At 40.4% G+C, this 23,020-nt stretch overlaps 1 protein-coding gene across 2 annotated transcripts in view; it reads right to left on the bottom strand.

The window, feature by feature from the left end:
• The window catches only part of ARHGAP32 (Rho GTPase activating protein 32), a 263,161-nt gene that overhangs the window by 205,540 nt on the left and 34,601 nt on the right, over window positions 1-23,020 (bottom strand). The window lies entirely within an intron of this gene.

The raw sequence follows: 23,020 nt of genomic DNA, 5'->3' as shown, positions 1-23,020 counted from the left end.
AAGATGTACCAAAAATTTCTCTAAAAAAATAAATAAATGTGAGTCTTGGAAGTAGCTCAGTGGTAATTTATCCTCGAGAGTTATGAGAGCACAGGCACTGATGGTTTGCACTTCAAGGCTTGAATGCCACCGGGTCTCTGAACCACCATGGCTGAGAACACAAGAGTAAAGATTTAAACAAACTGGAAATTGCACCCACTAGGCTAAAAACTAATTTCCTCACTAAGTTTCAAGAACGTCAATGTGTACACAAGGTGTAAAACCAGCAGTTAAACAGCAGACAGACCCAGTCTCTCCCATCTCCACAAGGTAACATTTATAAACATCCACAAATCCACAGGTAACTAAAGTGAAACACAAACTGGAAAATACATTTAAAGCATTTTCTCAGTGATTGGAACGAAATGGGGATTTCATGTTCTTTTTGTCTTCATGCTCAAACTTCTGCAGCAGGGCTGCTCGGTACTTTAAGTACAGCCTTTGTAGCACATATTCACACAATGTAGTAGTTCATTATCTGGTTATGGCTAAAATCAGTATTTACACACATGCAATGCTTAATGCTCTTTAACATACACTGGACTTACTTCATTCACCAAAAAGGTGGGATGTTTACAGTTATTACCACTCCTTCCCCCCCCCAGATGTTTATTATCACAGATTTATTGGGTAACTGCTTAAACCACTACAGCTGGGTTCAACAACCTGAAGGGCACAAGTGGTTTTTCAAGACCCTCATACAGTTAGAAGATGAAGAGTGTGTAAGGATGCTCCACTGTTGCCTACTATCCTGTTGCCCATCCTGCTCCAGCTTAAGAAAAAATAGCTTTCTAAAAACACATGTCATTCACTGTTTGAAATAATAGGCTTGTTAACAGAGTTTGAAAGGATGCCGCTACAGGAGGAAGGGGGGGAACCTCTCTTTTGGTTCACAAACTTGCTTTCATTATTTCATAAAGAACTGCTGTTGGCATAAATCAAATCCTTCTCAAATTAAAGAGAAGGAACCCAGCATAACCTGCTAAATATGACATTTTCCTGAAGAGCATTCTACCTGTACAAGCTTGGCTCAGGGCTTACACCCTAGCCTTTTGGGGTGACAGGATTTCTTAGACATTCATTGCAAGTTATTTTAAACAGATCTCCAGTCTTCCAGCATCTATTCCACGGGCATGAGTGCTCAACAGCTACAAGACTTCAGGTGTGCTACAACTGTCAAATGACATGTTAATAAACCAGAACAGAATACAGAAGATTCTAGTGCTTGAGTTCTTACTATCGTTAAAGACCACTTAAAAAGAAAACCGAATAAAACCACTTTTTTTCATTCAATGATAGTCAGTTCCAATAGTGTCTAGGAGTCCCTGCACAGATCAAACTCCCTAGTGCCAGCAGAAACATGCCCAGCACGGAAGAGTTTGCACAGAAAAGCTGGAGGAAAAACAAAGGGATGGTGCATTAAATGACTTGTCCGAGCAGACACAGTGAAATACTGTGGGATTACAGCCCAGGTCGCCTAAATCCCAGATCTGTTTCCCCATCTCTCCCAGTCCATGCTGGTTCACCAATATAGATTTCTCTTTCTCAGTAAAGCAGCAAGAAGAAAAATCATCACGTGGGGCCAGAAAGGAAGGCAGACTTTGCAGTCTCCTGCACGTTTTGTTGAGCCAAAATAAGCACTTTAAGCTCACCTCTGAACACTAACATAAGCTAAACAAGTAACAAGTAAATTTTTTCATAGACTATGAAAGGACATGAGTGTCTAACTCAAACCAAATATAACTTTAAATAGTCTAGCAGGATAGCACGTTATGCATCATCAGAGAAACACGTAGTGCTCTGCAATAAACCACAGGACAGTTGAAGAGCAGACCTCCAACAGCAGATACCTGTATTGACATCAGCCAGTTTGTGAAACAGGCTCAGCTTGTCCCTAATTCCACTTTAAAGGGGACAATGGTGCAAGAATTACACATTAAGTCAACTACAGCACTCTTTCAGTGCAACACTAAGGACTGGGAATTTTGCTTGGGGAAATGAGGTAGCTGTAACTACAACAAAATAGCTTTGGGAGGGGAGGAAGAACAGGACCCCCCGCTGCAGGGCTCCCACGCCAAAAGGCAGCACTTGCTGCCGTGAGCAGGACACGACTCCCACAGGGAATCGCTCAGGGTCACGGGGTGACAGGTTAAGGCCATGACCATGCAAAGCCAGACACATTCCCAGGGGATACAACGGGCAACCAGTAATTTGGAGTCACTTGTGCCTAACTGATCACACAGGTGAACATTCAGGACACATCACCTCTGACTTCTTTCAAGGAGGAACAGGCTGTCACTTTTAAGTCCCAATAATCCACATGTGGCTTTTAAGATGTCTTGGGACTCACAATTTCTGTAAGACGAATGAAGGAAAAAAAATAAAATCACCATGTTAAAGTCAAATCTATAAAAAGAAACACGAGTGCCAGACTCCTGGGTGACAACTGTCAAGCAGCAGGAGGTGAATCATGCCCTGGCATAGGCAGGCTGTAATTTGGTGCAAAGAAGTTATCATAATCAATATTTACAGATGAGTATTTTTCTAAAAAGAGTCTATGTTTGCCACAATAAGGATTTGGACACTGCTCTTGGAATATAAATAACAGTACCAGATGAAAAAATCTCACACATGCACCCCCCCACCCCCCTCAAAAAATGAATACATTTTAAAACCTGAACATGCAGATTGACATTTACTGTATGAAATTGAAAGGCCGGGCAACAAAAACTCAGAGTGGAGGAGTCACATGCTCCTTTTGTGCTCCTTGTAGGACAAACCGAAGAAACAAAGTTGGAGAACCAAGTGCAATTATTTTACAATACTACTACAGAACTGGCTGGAAGCTCCTGCTGTGCAAAGCGCTGCACCAACACAAAGACAGGCTCCGAGTCAGGGGGCTGATGTCAGAAGCCATCACTGGAATATAACCAGTCACCAGCACCCCGCTAGCAAGAGGCGACCACTCCATCAGGGAAACATTATGAAACTTGTTTATAAAAATCTTTGCAACATGTACTGCACTATTATGCAACTGTTAAATTCGTCCGTATTTCCAGTGTGAAAACAAACACTGGGAAGAACTCCTAAGGGATGAATCTCTGGGATGCACCAGATAGATTTCAAGCACACAAGTTTATTATGTGGATGTTTCTGACAATTTTATGCTTTAACAGCTGCGACAGTAAACCAGAGCTAGCGCCAAAGTTGATGCCTCTGCAAAGGGTCTCAAACTGGCAGCGGCACTAATATCCTTTTCTGTGCTGCCTATGTTTAATTATATGGAAAACACAAAATTATTTTACAAAAGGAATTTTTATTGGGAAATATTTTTTAAACTGTCTAGAAATCAAGATAGTCTAAAATAAAGAAAATCTAAGCTCTGCTCATGCATTGTACCAGTTACACATATAACTATTTTTCATGCTTCTAATGGTCACTACAAGCTTTCCAGAGAAGCTTTTGCTCATGGATTTTCTTTAAATATATAACCCAGGCTCACCTATGAGAAGGCCTGATATTGCAAATTGAATCGAGACCATCCCCATAATTTTAAATCACTAAAGAAAAGCTCGCAGACGTGCCTTTACAGATCAAATAGAATTCATAGCTGATTTAATTCAAATTCTGTTAGTGCCAAACACCCAGCATTCCCGAACCAGTAAATTGTGTATCCAATTATCACTTGTGGAGTTCAAGGGACTGCATTTAAATGAAGATTATGAAAATGAAATGGACTTGAAATGCCTTTTTGACTAGACAAATGAGTGTTGAAAGTGACAGTTGCTCAGGAAAAGTGCTTCTAAAAATATTAATAGTTTTACTACACGTGGTTTTACTGAAGATTTAAAGGATGTTATTGCCAAGTCTTCTTCTTGCTGCCCAGCCCCGTGACAAGGTAACCTACAACACTCAAAAATATGAAAACGCCAAACCCTGAGAAACAAAGTTTTTTAGTAAGAATAGCTTTGTGTTTGAGCACAGCAGCTGTGTCCTCAGCTGGACCTCCCACAACACCGCAAGACATGATATTAATTCTTCTAGAGAAACCCTGTTTGGACAGGTCTGCCAAGAGGCTCTATAGAACAACAGGGTACATAACTCTGCAGGTACCGGGATGAGGGGGAAGGGGAAAAAAAAAACAAACAACCCACAACCCAAAAACCAAATCAAACAAACTATAGAGGAAGTTAGAGACATAAGAAAAAACGTGCCTCAAACACAGAGCAGACTCTTCAGAAAGAAAAGTTTGGGCATGCTGAAACACCATAATTTATGGAAAAATGTAACTGGGCAGGTTCACTTAGTGCAAAACCCACAGAATTTTATAAACCAGTACATCCAGATGCCTTTTCCTTCCTCATCACTTCTGTGTTAACTTACCTCTCCCAGAGTATATACTGACCAACATACTGACCTTTTGTTACAGCTACTGAATTGCTGCCTTTTAAATGGTGCCTCTTAATTTAATAGAGCAGTAAACCTGGTGATACTTTCATGCTTCATGTGGCCAGAAGCCTTTTTCCTTTCATAAACAAATCTAACTGAATAAAGCCTTAAAAACTCTTTCAGTCAGTAGCAATAAGGCCAGTAGGAATGATTTCAGCATCCCCGAGCAACCAGGCCTCTGCTTTGTTGCAGCATGGCAACACAGCGCAAGATCTAACATTACCACGTTAATTCTAAACGAACGACGCGCAGGCAAACTGACATATCCTATAGTAACAGAACTCACATTTCAAGCTTAGAATACAATCTTGAAAAGGTGCCATCGATTAAGAGAGAGCCATTGGGCAAACTAGGGACAAAAATAATGCTGCCAAATAAATCTTTAGGCAGAAGTTTCAAACAAGCAACAGCTATGTACCTCAGTAATCTCACTCCCAATGCCCAATTACCAAACGATTGCCCAATATATTGCTTCCAAAGCAGACAAAGCACAGAAATATTTCTTGCAAAGAAGGTCAAATAAAAATCACGAGGCATAGCTTTACCATCACAGGGAAGATCAGTGAAGGAAAATGGCTACAAATATTCCTGATCGAAGTTTCTACACAGCAGACAAATGTGATAGATCTGATGCTTTCAGCAGTATAACCTGTCTGTAACAATGTCAACTCCAAGAACATTCCCAGGGCAACAAACATAGTGTTAGACACCACTTCAGAGATTGAAAGATAGTTCTTTTACTTCAAAGCCACTACAAGACTTTTATTCAACTTTTGGCTTCAGTGCAGAAGTTGAACTATATGCCTGCTAGAACAATGCACAAAAGCACATTTCACATCACAGTGAAAGCAGCGCATTCTTGGAGCTGGCAAGAAAACCTTTTTCACTCAAGTTGTGCCAGGCAGTGTTTTTCTTCAGGAAGAAGATGCACAAAGAAATGCACAAAATGCTATATATGCAGGCTAAAGCATATATATGTTACAGATCCCATGCTACTGGCACTGGATTTTTCTTTTATCTTAACTAAAGCTTTTAAATCAGACCCATGCAAATGTTATCCTTGATGTGACTGGATTTCTGTGCATAGAACACAGAATAACCACTGGTTTATCCACAGATTTGTTCTCTTATTAAAACCTTTAAGGATATCCTGGCAGGTGATTCAGTACTTCATTTTGCCATTTCTGGTGGGCTATATATGAGAATACTACAAGACTCAGTAACATTCTGGAGAATTCTTTTCTATTGCATTTCTGGTCATAACCAAATAGAATGAATTCCTGCTCTGCTCCTCCATAAGTTATTGCTCCCATATAGACTTGGCTTCTTTGGCTTTCATGCCAAGCTTACACCAACAACGAAAGCAAAACCCACATTTGCTGTTGGAAGAGCTCAACTTCTTCTTGTGACTTGATCTATTTAGAATAAATGTAAGCGATTCAAGGGGCTTGAAATTTTTGCTGGTCTTTTAAAAGAATCCTACTGAATTTTTAAGCCAGCAATGATCTCCTTAAAAATTTCTCCTGGGTGTATCACAATGCATGCAACCAAGAACCTTTAAAAAATGATACAAATTTTCAAATTAGTTTCTGTAAAATTCCATATATTTTTATCATTGTTGAGTGTGGTAACACTCCTACAGAAGAAAAGAAAACTGAGGAAGAAGGAAGGGGCAGAGGAACACTGTTGCTTCAAAAAAATAATCTTCGAGAACTTGCGAAGAGCAGAAAACATTGCTCTTCTCCCAATACTTCTTTACAGAAAGGCTGATGAAATTAAGAAATTTATACAACCCATGCATTCAAACAGAAGCCCGAAACGCCTTTTTAACATAAGCCAAGCAAAAAAAGAAAAATCCAATAAACAGAAAAAAAAACCCACCTTATTGCATATTACCAAGAGACCATAATTTCATTTTCATATTTGCTTCGGAGTCACGAGTTCTTGCATTATGTGGCATCTGAGTATACAGACATATTATTTCCGTATGTTGCAGCATCCTCAGTAGCATATGTTCCCCCACTTTTTCCTTTGCGCAGTTCTTCAAACTTGCGGCTAATCAAAAGAAATTTCTGGGATCTTATCTTCCATTTTTAGTGCTGGCCTACTTAAAAAAACAAAGGGAACCCAGCAATAGTAAGACATGCCTCTCCTTTTGTGAAAATGAGTAAAAGGAAACAATATCTCTGTTCCTCCCTTGATCAGATTATTGAGGCAAACAGGCTCACAGACTTTCAAGAGCTGTTAACAATTCACCCAGCCTGGTATAATGTATGGAAGGAAAGCAGCTGGGGAAAAAAGAGGCAACCTGCAGTTAGAATAGATTGGATGTAACATCAAACCACATGATAGCCACGGCACTCCAGGGCAGTGGTGGTGGGACACCTTTCTTCTGACTAAACTTCTGGACTCCTGCCCAACTCAGTTTTGTTGGATTCAGTTAAATTCTCTGTGTGTGACTTCCTGAACAAGCACATATCTGTATCTGTCAGATTCCCACACTTCCTTAAGTCCACGAACAGCAATTTGCAAAGGCAAGAGTGGGATTTTTCAGAGCCCTTAGTTACTCACATCACATCAATCAATTTTTCCAGTGATCAAGGACGAAAGCCTGATAACAAAACCTTGACAGATCACATGGAGGCAGCTGACTTTGAGCAAGTAAAACCTTTGAGAAAAGGAACTCTATCTACATCATCAGTATGCACTGGGTATTTCTGCAAAACCTACCCTAGGAAATAAGATCTAACTCTGGCCTAGATTTTTCCTGTCCTCAATCTTCCTTACTTTTTCCATAAGGACTAGCTTTCTTTATGCCAATATATGTCCAAGATGACTGAAATAAAGACTGAGTGACAAATTAAAAGAGAACACAAAAACTTAAGCGTTACATCAAGAATTATACAGATTCCAACATCGTGGGATTTCACCTGGCTGGATACCACAGTGGGCTCAACTGCAGCACGTTAGGAACTATGCATATAAAGCAGTCCTCATCCTAATTTTGGGGCGATCTTGTTCACAGTTGACAACTAGGGGCTTCCTATGTTTTCAAAGAGTCCAAACTGAGGTCTCTAGAGAGCTGATTTGCTGAGCTCTTCCTGAACTTCAGTGCAAGAGGAGAGGCTCTCTCTTCTCAGATAACCCCTAACTGAACTGGCACCAAATGCTCCCAGGTGTCTGTTTTGCAGACAGTATTTATTCCCAATGAAGTCAAGCACTGCCGTCATGTTCTACCTATACTGAAAATCATTGGAAAAGGGAGAAAATAAACACGGGGTCTCAAAATTGATCATGAGTGAAGGAACGGGGAATAAATGAGGTTCAAATCCCTGTGGCGGTTCTGATGAGGAAAGGACACGCTTTCACTCACGGTACAGAAAAGCACATGTGCAGCAGCCACATCTGTGTTGCACCTGTCTCCACCCCTTATGCTTTCTGCTGAAACTTCAGTGGTCTAACAGATGCATTAATTACAATTTAAAATGAACCTGCACTTGAAGAAGAGGCAGGGAGGAAGGAAAAAATGATGTGGCAGGTACCCTTGGCAGCAAGTCTTAAAGGACAGGCATTTACAATTATGTGATCATTTTAACAAGGCAGCTTTCCTTCCTCTGAAGCATTTTTGTCCTCTGCACACTGCAGCTTATCCCATGTGCTCAGCAGTTCTATTTATATAGATGTGACTCACCTTAGAACTGCCTCAGACAATGTACCTCTTCCACTTTCTCTTAAAAAAATAAAAATAACAACAAAGGAAAACCAGTGTTGAACTAAGATTCTCTTTCTAAAGTTCATCCTGAAATGTTGACAAGACTGTAAAGATAACACAATATTCAAGGTTCAGAACGCTCAAAAACAACACAGGGGTCTCGGGTGAGCAGAGGGGAACCACTAGACCAGAAACTGTCACCCTGATTCCACATGACACTGCCATATGCCTAGCACTGCAACAGCATCAGGAAGAAGAAGATCCAAGACCTCATCTGCATGCAGAACATCATTTCAAAGATGTCTTCAACGGTCAGACAAGTCAAACAGTTATTTTTTCACTGTAGTCCCTTAAGTGAATTGTTATGTTGCTTTTACTGCTAGATTGAGGACATTCTTTTAAAATAAGAAACATAAGGAAGAAAACAGTGAAGCTTAGCTGGAAAGTTAGGTAGACATGTCCCTAGAGATCTCTCATCTAAAGTCTGGGAAAAACAGGCTCTAATCTACTCTGGTACTCCATACACAGAAAAAGAGAAATATTTTGCAGATGGTGTTCCTGAGGGGGTGTGGGAGGCAGGGGAAAATAACTTCTCCACATTCAGTCTTTCTACAATGCCTAAAGGTAAAAAGGAATCAGATTTCTCTCACTTCTTCAAATTCTACTTTTTTTTGTTATCTAGCTCACTCTTGGTTGCTTCCTTCTCTCAGTTCCTTGGAACGCCATCCACATACTTCCTCTCCACTACACCTCATCCCCTTCCGCTAGGCAGAACCGTTCCAAGGCTGTGGCCACTTCATCACCAAAGTCACCCAGTCTTCACTTCCCAACAGCTCTTTCCTCATAAGAGCTCCTCATCAACTGTACAACAAGGAGGGGATTTTATCTCTTTTCTCATCTGTGTAACAGGGTTGGAACAGCCAGACTCACTCACAGCCACCAAAATGGACATTCCAGTTAAAGCAACCCATGCTTCTTGGGTACATCTCCTTCCTTCCCCAGAAGACTTGAATCTTGTGGGCTCAGATTCAAGGACCTACATTGAAACTGGGAGTCACAAAATGTCACAATTACTTAGTAACAATTTACTGATTCATTGTCAATACCAGCAATAAGACTTATTTGATAAACAACATCACTTCCCACTAGAAAGCAGGAAGCAGTTCTGACAGAATAAAGCAGAAAGCTCTTGTCCTGTCCTCTGTCATGTCCCAGCTATTCCAGTTAATAGCAGCTGATATATCATGTACAGCAATGTCTTCCCTTTAAAATTATATAGTGTCAACTGCATGCTTGTAAAATAACCCTTGTTCTAAGAAAAAGTGTTTTACTTTTTTGTTTGTTTTAAAGCTCAATACAAGAAGATCAATTTCTTCCTTTATGCAGACCTAATGCCCCAATTGGCAAAACTTAACAGCAATAATCTCTACCCAGAAAAAGCTGAGCTGTTCTTCCCAAATTCCTCAGCTGTAAGTAATCTTATGTGAACCACTGTGAAAGAAGTAAAATCCAGCTTGTCCTCATATGCAAACATGAACTGAAGCGTCAGCATTCCTCAGTGAGGTCCAAAGTCAGAGAAGGCTGTTCAGCACATAACACGTAGGTCTACGTGCAGTTCAGTATGTGCTGAAGTGCTTCTATGAAGTGAAGAGCCAAGACAAACCTCCTAAATAGAAGCCACTTCTCCTGGCCCCTCTGTTATGTTGTAAAGTACAGTTTTCTTGCCTCCTGAGACTCCACCATCAGCCTACCTGAGAAGAATCCAAGACGTGCCATCGCTAAGTGGGCAGCACTGACTTCTAGGAATGGGAAGGAAAGGCTCGCCAGCAGCTCTTTCATTCCCATCCTTTTCAGAAGGATGGAGTAGAACTAAAGCTCTCAAATCACCAGAGCTATTAAGAAACCAGGAGGTGCTCCAGCTACCTGCAGACTCACACAGAACACTGGAAGACTGTTTCGGTAGAGAAACTGCACAGGATGACCTTGAATTTCCTCCTCAGGTGCAAAACTCATTTAAGTATGTCTCACCTCACACTCGCTCTGACATTTTAAATGCCATCAATAAGATGTCCTTATTGCATCTGGTTTCAATGGCCAAGTCCTATGAATGGAAACTGAATCAGGGCAGAGTCGGTTAAACAAAAATTTTGCTTTGCTGCTGCCTAATTAGATGATGCTGACTAATCCTCTGCATTACTTTACAGTGAAAGGAACCCAGCAGGAGTGTTAAGATGGGTTTTTAAAGAGCTAAAAGCCATAAATGATTTCCTTTTACAGGGAGTATTTCTCTTGCACAAGTTGCTTCATCAAGTGTTCTTTCCTAAGATTATATTCTCCATAAAACATCTCTGTGGCCTACAGCATTAGAAGTTCAAAGAACAGCATAAGGAAATGGAAAAGATAAAGAGAAGAAAAAGCTGGACACAATCTCCTACAAAATTTTCCATACAGAATGACTACAGTGAGAAATGATTTGCAGGACCGACCTCTTGACCTACCATTAACTAAACAGGGACTATAAATTTTTGCTCTCCCCTTGCAAAAATGTAGACCTGTGGCTAACTGGAACCATAACGTAGCCCCTTACCAAATTCACTAAGAATTGCTCATGGGTTTACAGTGAGGCAGGCACAAGCAGCCCTTGCAAAGCTCAACTCCATGCTTCTATAGTCCTGGTGGACTGAGAGAACCTTAACAGACTTAACACTGCTAGAAATCTAAATCTAAAATGTTCTCATTGCTTTCGCTTCCTCAGAGATCCTGCTAAGCCACAGCTACAAAATACACAAGTTGAAAATAAAAAGGGCCCAGACTTAACTATTCAATGACTGGAAATCATTATCAATCTTTTTTGAAGCTTTAGCAGAATGACATCATCAACTATCTCATTATGTCAACTGGTTCCTATGGCAGGGAGAATTCAACTGCTCAAGCCTTCTTTTCTTCTCCAAGCTTAGCTCGTTAAGTTATGATCAATTAGTAAACATAATAGCCCTACTGGCAAGACAAGGCAAACAACAATAGAAGCCCAGTCAGCGGGGGTCATTACAGTGTAAGACTCAAGTGTTCAGGAGCTATCGCTCCATAGTCATGTTGAGTATGTAAAGCTTCTCCCTTTTCGGTGATGTCAGCCAGAGGAAAACAAATGCACTTTGTAGATGAGTTTTCACTAAAATCTGCAGTAAAACGACCTCAATGCTCCAGTGTTGTAGATTTCCCAAAATCATTTCAAGGTAGACAGCGCTCTTCACAGCCTAACCTCTTCTGTGACTTGGGATACAGATCAAGAACTGCTGCGTCCTGCTAGCCACGTGTGTGCAAATGTAAAGAACACTGACAACATACCTACGGTGATCGTAACTGGGAGAAATTCAGCCCTCTACAGGCAGGATGCTCAAGGCCTCATGTACTGTATCAGATTTGTGGCCGCTGCAAGTTAAAGACTGACTGCTACATGGAGCATCTTCTTTAGGTTCCTGCATGTGCATCCTGAACTATATTAAAAAGTTCTTCTTAGGAAAAGACAATTTTTGAATGACAGCTTTACCCTTAAAAATAATTCAAAAATAAACAGCCTTCTGCTCCGCAGTGTAGCTCCTGAAGGCTGTACAAGGTCAGATATGCCTCCTTACTTTAGTGACAAAACCAGGTCAACAGAACTGCCTACTTACTTCAAATACTTACCAACAGCTAATCCACCGGGAGAACGTGAGGGCTGCAGTACTCACTGCAGACAGATTTTTAAGTCTCAGGCTTACCTGAACATTCAAGTTGGATCGACAATTCTCTGTAACCAGTGATTATGCAGAAACGGGGGTCAGTGACAGAGGAGAAAACAGGAGGAAAAGACAGTTGAGTTTACAGAGCTCCCAGGTTCGTGCAAGGAAAAGATTCAAACCCCCTTCTACTTACACTGCAGATAGGCTGTCAGGAAACAGAATGAATAAATACGAGTCCACACAGCTATTTCCTAAGGGCAGCTGCGTTCAGAATAACTTCTTAGGTATATCTGCAGGTAAGCCTCTACCCTGCATGTAGCTTTTTAGATCTTGTGTTTTTATTGGCAGAGAATTTTACAAGTACCTACTGCAATAATGCTCAAAAAAAAAAGTAGACACATACATATTGTTGCATACAGTTAAGGTAATAACTAGTTCCCATAAAGGACACACATGTAGGTATCTGAAACAATAGCTGATGCAGAATACCTGAACCTGAGGAAGCGTGCAGGTATTAATTAAGTCAGTACATAAATGCAGAAGATACGCTGCCGGAAATAACTTTTGCTCAAGGTCACTGATGAAGTTGTTTTAATGTAATTAATTCAACAGCATTTAAAGTAATTTTTAAAAAATTGGCATAAAGCAGTAATTCCTATGAAGCACAACAAGAAGCCAAGGACTGCACATCACCTATAAACAAGAAATCACTACACCCTTGGCTGGCATTGGCTGTGCTGGGCGAGGGTTAACCAGACTCTGCTGACTCACCAAGGCAGCTCAGTCACCGTCCCCTCCAAACAGGACTGAGGAGAAATGTCCCCTGAAAGTCAGGACCCAAAATGCAATGCCGGGGAAAAAAAAGAAAGGAATGAAGTCATTTTAATGTTAGCTGTTTTCTATGATAGTAAATAGCATGTCTTCCCCTTGGTATTCAGATTACGTGACAACATTTAGAAAGAATTTCAGTTGGTCTCAAATAAATAGATGGAGTGAAAAGAGATTTGAGTCTTTAACATGAAAGGCTGAAGAATTTCATACACCACTTCTTTCCTTTACAAGGAACCTTGTCACTTTATTGTCCAGTGAGCAGGCTCACCATGGCAGACAAGAACAGGATGGAAGAACAGCAAGCCAGGGGAGGTTGAAGCACCTCAGAATGTATTTCAGACCTAACAAAACAGATTTAATAATTTTCAGTGCATTTTATTCCAAACAGCATGTGATCTATTTTAGGCCTCAGAGTTGACTATAATTAACTGTAATTTGTACAGAATTCAATTTAATACATGAACTGGCTTGCTAATAAAAAAAAAATAAAGCAGGGCAATTTCTAAAGTTAAAAAAAAAGTCAGAAACCCATTTTTAAGTTAAAACATCAGACAAATCTACATTGTATATCAGGTCTATATGATAATTCTTTCCAGCACAACTTCAAGGTAAGCATTTTAAAGAGGATTTTGTGCTGTCTCAAACCTTAGCACAAGGACAAAATGTGATTCTGTAGTCTGAAAAACTCTACTTCCCTTCAATAAAAATGCATATTTTAAAATTTGTTTTCTTAGTAGCAAGTGAGACTCTTATATTTTACAATTTAGTTCTGCTTTATAATGACATTCTTAAAAACTTCTGGCACACAGCATTACAAAAATTGAGTTACCTAAAGAAAAGAGTAATAAAGAAGCTGAAACAAAATAAACATTCAACTGCCAAAACTCTACATGGCTACACACTTCATTGCTCTTTCACACTTCATCTCCGTAAGCTCCCTGCACACTACCTGCCTCAAAGCAGTGTCTCCTGTAGCCCCGGTACCCCAGTACTTGAAAGAAAAAAGCACTTGACCTTAAGCCTGTTTGACACAAGGCTCACCAGGTTACTCAGCTAACCTGCGGGCCTTCCCCAGCAATCCTCCCCTATGGGGTGCTTGGGAATGAAAAAAAAAAAAAAGGGAGCTATGGGCTGAATGAGTGGTTCTGGGTACAGTAGCACTCTTGTGGCCACTAGCTCCAAGGTACTGTGACACCTACAGAGGAAAAAAATAGTATTGAGTGTAGAGCTCGTAAGCTTATCTCTGGGACAGAGACAGAAGACTCTGCCTGTAATCTTAACTGCCATTAAACCTCCTATGAAATGCAGCATGCCACTTTTTCCTTCGACCACATTTCATCTACAAAGAGGTCTAATTACAACTTCCCTACTTTACTTACTTAATCTTGGAAATGTCTGAATGATGAGGACATGATTAAAACAAAAATTTTGCTGTTATATAAAACACAAATGTGTTTAGGTTCAAATGAGATCCCCAACCCTGGTGAGACATGCCCTTCTTTTCAATCTCCCATTCTCTATTTCCTTACGCAAGAAAACACAACCATTTCCATTCTCCCCTTCCACTGCCACCTCCAGTGTCACACAAAATCCCAGGAGTGAAGATAAATAAAAGAAAGTTCCATTTCAGAAACTCATGCAGACATTCCCCTAGGAAAGAAAAAGAAAAAACCAACATAAACCACACACACAAGCATAACTTCTTACTCATTTATATCCAGGCCTTCCTTTTTCTCTCCCTCCCAGACACTCTTATCTAGGCTACAAAATTTTCTCTGTCCGTGAAGGTGAGTTCTCACAAAATCCCTTTTATAGTCAACGTGACAAAGAAAACCAGAAGAAAACTACAAGGATTTTGATTAGAACTTGGCATACTGCACATTTCCAAATAGATAAATATTTCTGCCCTACACCTCCAATTTGTTACTTTAATGACATTTCTGTACTTGGTATCCCTTCTTTGTTTGAAATTTTTATTTCTCTGGTAACTTTTAAAATAAACAGCAGTTTGTGGAGCAAAGAAAAATAAGCCCATGAAATCTCTTCTAAGGAAGCAGAGCAAAAAAACCTCACAGTGCCCTTATCTGTATCAGCACATGCATAAAAACACCTGCTGGATGTCACTCCAACACATCCCTTCAATGAAAATAGCCACATCTGCTTCAAAATTCAGCATCAGACTTTTGCCAAAAGTTTTCCTTACTAATACTGCAGCTTAGTTCACAGCCAGGCTTTGCAATGACTTCAAATGGAAAGCAAGTCTGATAGTTTTGCAGTGCTGTCTGGCAAGCCAGAATAGAGATGAGGGATGGAAAGTGTCGGAAATTGAATTAATAAGTAGTAGATGAGGTGACATTCAAGTAGAGGAGATATGATAAAAGCAATAACACATCATTCTGACTTGACAAACTTCAGATAAAGCATAAATAGTCACTGATGATGTAAAAACAGAGTTAAGAGTACTTGGAAGTATTAATTTTCCTTGGGTAGTTGTCATTCCTACAGCCCAGAGGGAACTTTTTTTCCTCTCTGCAATTTAAATTGCACCCATTCTGCATTTGGCTTCCAAGAAAATTTTGTTCTAATTCAGAAGAACAGTCTTTTTCAGAGGGAAGTGAGTTCCTAGCACCACAGTGAATGAGTAAATACAGCAAGGGCAAATGCAACTTCCAGCTTGCAGGGTGTTTAAAAGGAAGGCTTTGAATTCATTCCAGTATTTAAACAAAAAAAGGCAACATCCAGTCAAAATAATCATGAAGCTAAGGAGAACATACAAGCACACAAATGCAGTCCAGGTAGCCATCAGTGAAGTGTAAGATATCAGAAGAGCACTGCAGAACTATAAGAGGTTTGGGCTCCAAAGCATCCACACCTACTTAACTCTGAGCTGAACTCCGTGCCAGCAAAACTACTAGGATGTGCCATAAAATGCCAGAGGATGTGCACAAAAAGGCACAAAGCTCAGTTAATTTACAGAATAAGTTAAGTTCCAACACACTGCAAGTGCAGACAAGCCGAAAGAGAAGATTCAAGTGGGAGACAAGGCAGGGCAGGAACAGCTGTATGACCCCAGATGTGCCCTACTTCTCAGTCAACAACTTTTGCCCCCTTGCAGCAACTTGTAACGCAGCCAGACTGCGAGAGCGGATCTTTCCTACAGCGCTGAGAGCTCTTGCAGCAGTTCACCATCTGGTTCTGCTTCTCCTCTTTGCTTCCATGTCAGGCCACTTAAGATATAGTCGTAAACGTGGCCTGGCTGAACGGTGTCACCGAAACATCCACTTCTATCAAAAGTATCATCCCAAAGTAATAAGAGTGTGCGCACATAAGGGGAGCAGACAGCAGTGACAAAATCAGAGAAGAAATACAGCCCTGGAACAAGAAAAACACCTCCAGGAAAGAAAAAAGGATATAGAAATAGGAACCAAGGATTAAAAAAATTAGTAAGAACGTAAGGGTAGTTTCCTGCTTGCTCACTAAGAATTGCACATCACAACATACTTTGTATGGTTGCTTGTAGAAGCATTTCATCTAAGGGGTGGTAGGTCAGCATCATCCCTTTTCCGGAAAATGCTACTGATTGGGCTTTATCCAAAATGAGAAGTGTTAATTGTTTACACCAGCAATAGAAGCCGCAGCAGCAGCAATCGCTGTCATCACCGTTTTCTGCTACTCCTGTTTGGTTTTCAATTTTTGCTGTTGTGGTAGCAGCTGTTCCTTAACACTAGCACCCCTAAAATGATAGGGATTACTCTTGTTTCTGACTGTTTTCTTATTTGTGCACTTCCACGCACCACCCCCAAACACAGGGCTTGTTGTAGGGTTTGTTCAGTAAAGAATAATGACACTTGAAAAGGACCACCATTGAGAACGGACTGGGGATTTTGGCCTTCTAGTAGCATCCACATCAGGATAAAGGCTGCTACTAAAGATAGCAGCTATTAAAAAAACATCCCGAGTGTTCCAGCGCCCAGCTTGAATCACCATGCAGTTTTGCCTCTCTTGACAGTTGACCAAACTAATGCTGTCTGGTTTGAATTGTAACTACCCACTTATCTCAACTGAGAGGATTTTTATCTTGCCAGCCCTTAGAAATTCTCAACTGTTATGCACATAATTGCCCTTTCATGGAAGTAAAATCAAGTTTTCAGCTGTTTTTCTATGCTATAGAGGTTTACATATCACGCAGCAGAGGCACTGCAGAACTCGGACAACAGACCTGCAAAAGAGCAGGTGCCATTAATTCTTTAAACATAAGGTAAAGTCACCAGAAAGGTTTCTTTTTTGAACATCACAGAAAAATAGTATGTTCTTCCAAACTGATCATGTGGTTTTCAACAAACATCATACTTCATATTTCGCCCAGCCAAAACGCAAGCCACACTGACCACATAACTGAAATTGTGGCTGGAAAATGGAAAACATTCACCTTCATGAATGGCAGGAAATAAATAATCATCCATTAAACACACAGAGACATAAACAATGACATTGCGCTCTTCAGAACTGTTTCGACTTGTCTCAACGAAGAGCTTCTTTCTAATGAAATACATCAGCTGAACTCCCAGTCACTACACACTGATTCCCTGCTATGTTTTAGTACCCACATCATCCTGATAACTGAAATGGCTGAAGCACTCAATGTACGTACTTCTTTGAATAAAAGAAGCTGTTTAAACAGAGGCTGCCAAACCAAAGGAAAACATGCAGTTTTCCAGTTCTAGAATAGACATTGTAAGAAGCAACCAAGTGAAACACAAGAGAGATACACACATTGCTCGACAGCGGTAAGGGTAGGTATCACTTCAGTCCTCCTAGAGAATTCAGCTCCTCCAGCTTAAAACACTAATAAACAAGACCAGCCCCCTCTCCCAAAAGTCCAACTTTGACTTGAATTTTGAGGGGAAAACAAAAATTAAATACTGATACTACAAAGGCATCCCACCCCAGAATGGAAAATGAATACTAAGAAAAATTCAATCCTGTGATTAATCTTTGTTATACTTGCCTGGTACCAACCACTGAACTGCAAGATTGATAAAGTCAACTTAACTGAACCTTGGCCCCTCAGATAAAGTAATACACATTACTGAATGCTCATAATTCACTAAGTGTCTTTAATCTTCAGCTCTAGCTGAATTTTGGGTTAGGTTTCAAGGCAAAACAAGTTCTTGCCCCAACAGGCCCAGCACATTTGGAGAAACTTCCACTATGTTTCTCTGTGATGGCTTTCAGTGAGCATTTGGGATTCAAAGAAGTGAAAGAACCAAGCACAGCCATTTTCAAAGCATTTCATCTGTTCCAAGGAGAGAGAGGGCCAGTTCTGCCCCACCACCTCGAGCAGGGCAAAGCCCGCTGACCGCCCGCTGCTCCTGCGCAGAGGTCGCGGCCAACTTCCACTCACCTCCTCCTCCTCCTGCTCTCCTTGCTCGAGGGATGCTCAGCAGCCCCGACTACCCCACAGGTACACATCACCGAAGGTCAGGGAAGGAAAGGAAAACACTGTCTCTGCTTGCTAGTTTGCTTTTGTTGCCATACTTCCCCTATGTAAATTGGGACAATAAACACAATCTCAGTCTACATGAGAGCAATTACACCAACAATTTCAATCACATCCCAGTCCCTGTACTCTCACCAACTCTTCTGAAGAGGGGCAAGAGAGACTTTCAGAGCTCAGTATGAGGTAAAAGATATCCTCCGAGAGACAGGGAAGAAAATTAAGCATTGATTAGCTATGAAATCCTGTAGCTTTTCCAGAACTCCATTTTTTTTGTGCATAGAGTTAAAAAAAGGTTTCACCTGCAAACCATGTTCAGAGATACAGGGATGCGTGCTTTTTTTGAGCTACACATTTATTACCCTTTGTGTCAGAAATCTAAGTGCAAACTACTCCACCCTAGATTACATTTATAGTCAATGGAAAAAAAAAACCTGACACTACTTCTCAGGGGGGAATTAATCTTATCTTAAGGCAAGCACTAAAGACAGGTCAGCTTTATCACCCTGGGAAGGTGCTTATTTGTCTGCATGAGCTACAGAGGAAGCCCAGACACAGCCATCCAACTTTTAAATGCACAAGTATCCTACCAGAGGAGGTGGTTTCTAACCCCATTAATCTGGTCCAGTGACTGGAACACTATTAGGAAAAACTTAAGGACTCGATACAAGAAAAAAGGTCACTCAAGTTGCTTGTGCAAATCTGGCTGAAATTAATGTGGCAATTTAACCTAGAATTAGGAGGGGGAGGAACCAACCGTCCTAATTTTAAATAGTACCGTTAGGTCACAATCATCTCCAACCTACATTGCAGGGGTTGTTTTTTTTCGTTTTGGTTTTATAAAAGTAAGTATAAAAAGCTTCACACTTAGGGTCTGAACAGCTGAATCAGGTGGATTCCAAACACAGCGGCCTTAGAGATAAAGAAAAACAAAGCTTTGCAGAAGAACTTGTCTACATAAAGTTATTTCTAGCACAGCTATGCTGTCAAATTTGGTCATCAAGGGACCAAAAAACAGCTCATTCTTTGCCTTGAAATACTGTCCTTTATCCTAATTGTGAAACCAAATCGCTCTCTTCTCCTAACCAATGATGTGTTCTGCTGTTTGATAGTCTGTTTGCATTTAACATGTTAACCAAATATCTTCAAAGTTTTCAGGGAAGAACTAGTAATTGCCCTAATTTGTGTCTATTGCTTATATTCCAATATTCATTTTCATACTAAAAATATTGATTCGTTTTGCTCCCACCTGACTAAAGGGCAAACAGTTAGAAGTACCCAAATGCTTGCTACTCTGCCACCTTTCTCAAGAGTCAAACCAGCACACTGCTGTCCTTCAGACACATCTCCTCTAGCTGCTGCCAGGTACTCTGAAACCTATTTATACACAGGCTTCTTAAACATTTTCTAGATAGGACAGGCAACCTTGTGAATTTGAGTAAAACAATGAAGCCACAGAATAGCATTCGATGGCAACTCTCAAACATCTGAAATTAAATCCTTGCCATCGGTGACAGGTAGACGCTTACCACGGCAGCTGTGAGACAGCAGTTTCACCAGGTGAGGTAGGAAGCACAGCAGTGAGTTATTTAGCAGCAACAGATGCCTTTGAGAAGCATTACCTCATTCTCCTCCTCCACATTCATTCCCAATTGGAATGATGACATAAAATCCACACTATTCATAAGAAACAACAAGCAAATGAAGTGCCAGTATGCACACAGCACAGGAAAAGCAGGGAGACAGGGGGACCTCTCCCTACTTTTTCAAGGCAACACCCCTGACCCAGCTTTCTACCCTCTGTTGAAGAGCATCTACACTAGAGAAAAACACTAAAAAACACAACCAAAAAAACCACCAAACAAAACTAGCCCCACTAATTTAATAGAGGGTGGAAAAATCCCACACAGAACAACTCCTATTAAAGAAAAAGCATTTTAGGGCACCTTGGAAATACAGCGAGATGCTTTTTAAAGCACACGAGTGCCACAGAGGTTTCCTTTTCCCCTCTCCCCCACACCTAATCTCTCTCAGTTGTACAGGTTGTAAACGTACGAGCCTGAGAATATAATGAAACAATTGTGTTAAGGAACAACTTTGTTCTTTTGCTTTATTAAAATGAAAAGGCAGAAGGGGGAAGAGTTTGAAACAAATTCTGAGATGGGAAAGCAAACCAGTGTTTGGTCCCAACAAGTCTTCCTCATAGCACATTTTTGCTGCAACGTGTAACTAGTTTCTTGTTTCTCCACAGATTCTTGGTACCACCACGCAGCTGGGTAGAAGAGACACCCCCGCTGACTCTTCTGCCCCGCTGAACCTGTGATGTCAACATTCCCATTTATGCACAGCTGGAGAAAGGACTTAAAACTTCAAGAGGAGTATTACACCACGGGTTTGGACCTCACAGCAGCACTAAAAAAACCTGTTACAAACTTCCACAGGATACAAGATCTCAGCAGCAACTAACCCAAAATGCCAGACATCAAAGGCTGTTAACTGACAAAGACTGGGTGGAAGAGCTACTCCAAGAGTTCACCACAGATGTTGAATTTGTAACATTCCTGACAGAAAGCAAAACCACAGCTCTTGCAACAAAATGGACTTTTTTTGATCATAGGAAGGAGATATCCAGAGACTAGCACAGCCCACTGGAAAATGATTAAAAGAAAAATTGATCACCTAAACCACAAAGTTGAGGGCAAAAGCAAAAGAGTAGGAAGAAACAGAGGAAAAGGTCATCCTGTGTATTACTTGTAATAACAGAAGACTTAAACAGAAAAGCAATCATTAAGAATATGTGGCACTCTGAATTTGTAAAACCTATTAAATTAGTTCACTGTAGTCTTAAGTTACTGACAGGAATGATTCCTTATTAATTGATAAAGCACCCTAACTCAAAGACAGCAGTGAAAAATTTTGATACACAAGGTTTTTCCCAAAACTTAAGTAAATGGATCTTATACCCATTGACTCCCACAAGTTCATGAAGGCCAGAAAACAGAGCAATGCAATTCTTTGGCCACAATAGCAGCAAGAAAAAACAAACAAAACAAAGCAGATAAGCAGCAGATTCTCTTCCTGATGAACACAACATAAAATATCTTCATTTATAAATTGCCTTCCTTTTTCAGAGACCCCTGAAAACAGGTCTTCAGTGTGATTTTAGCCTCATTGCAAACTCATACTCAATTCCTGTAAAATTAAATACAACTAAGATTTCATGAGGCCCTTGAAATATATCATAGAAACACACTGAAGAGATCCACCACTTAAAGAAGAGGAACAATTCTTCTGACATTCATTCTGGCACTCATTCTCACCAACAGCAGTACCCAAAGTTAGGGTGCCCATAACGTAGCCTTGCTGTTCACATCTACCTTTGTGTGTATGCACACTGCAATTACTTTCTTTATATATATAAATATAAACAAAACGTAGGACTCAGTGTGGGGACAAGTAACATTTATAGAAACTGAGGTTGCACTTAGAAACCCTGATCTGCAATTATCGCATTCTTATGTCCTACACAGAACCACATTCACACATACGCTACACAAACCTGTTCTCAAACTCGTCCATAATTAAATCAAATGGCTATTTTGCAAAATTCCATCTTACAGGTTTCATACTTTTTGAATTTAAAGCTAAGCCAAAATGAAAAAAAGAAACAGGTAGGTATTCACCACACAGAACTGTATTTACTGCTTGGATATTGAGCGTGGAGGTAGAGAACATCCTTCCTGTGTTTTAAAATGGTAGAAGTAAAAAAAAAGGCTATGTGGGGAAGCAAGATGTTCAAAACACCTCCTAGGGGAAAAAAATCCTAAAAAAAACCCCCAAACAAACACAAATACTACTTCATTGATTCACCTGAGAATCAGATTTTATTTCCAGACACCCACACAAGCCATGAATCACCATATTTTCTGGCTGAAAGCCAGCGCTGCAGTTTAGTTACTATGACAATATTGATGCCTCAGTGCTCTGTAGTCTTACATATAAAGGTATTCATTCAAAAATAAACAAACAACTGGAGGGGTTGGGGTGGGGTGGGGTGTCCCAGGCAAGATTACAAGTAAAGAAAACACTTCTCAAAAAATGCTCATATAAAGTTCAAAACTTGCTGAAAACACAACAAGGAAACAGTCAATTTATCCCAGGAGCTATTTCTGCAACAGGACACCTCTGAACTTCCCGAGGGCGCCTCTCGGTAGTAAAACTTTATGTCTGTGGGCTTCCCCTCCAACTCCCTCACGAGGCTTCACCTCTTCTAAGGGCAGCTAATGCAGAGGAAAGGTCATTTAGAATTTTTCTTTTATTTTTGCTTGAACATCTGTTTGTTTCTCTCTGAAAGGATACACTGTTGTCCACATACATCCTAACCTAGATACTCATCTTTGCCACAGTTTAAACTGTTTCCAAATTGAAAATCCTCAGCATCACAAGAGGAAAAGCGAGGAACTCCTACTCACTCAGATGAAAGTGTTTTAATAAAACATCACGCCTATTCTGGTATTCTGACTGTTTCTCCCTGATTTTACAAGAACTAAAATAAGCTTAATGAACAACTGAAATATACAGTCACTGTATGACCCTCTGCAGAAAGCATCAGAATGACACTTCAAGCCCCAGATGCGATACATCAAGCCAGAGCCCTGAGGAAACAGAAAGCTGTGTCTTTTCAGAAAGAATTTGATCTGCTATTAAAGGGCTTGCAGACGGTCGTACACCAGATCAGTTTGTGGAAAAGTTTCTGCTAACTTCAACAATGTT

This window comes from Strix uralensis, chromosome 26 (assembly GCF_047716275.1).
Source record: "Strix uralensis isolate ZFMK-TIS-50842 chromosome 26, bStrUra1, whole genome shotgun sequence".
Taxonomy (NCBI): Eukaryota; Metazoa; Chordata; class Aves; order Strigiformes; family Strigidae; genus Strix; species Strix uralensis.
Note: the sequence above shows the minus strand (reverse complement) of the source record. Positions and strands in the feature narration are given on the sequence as shown.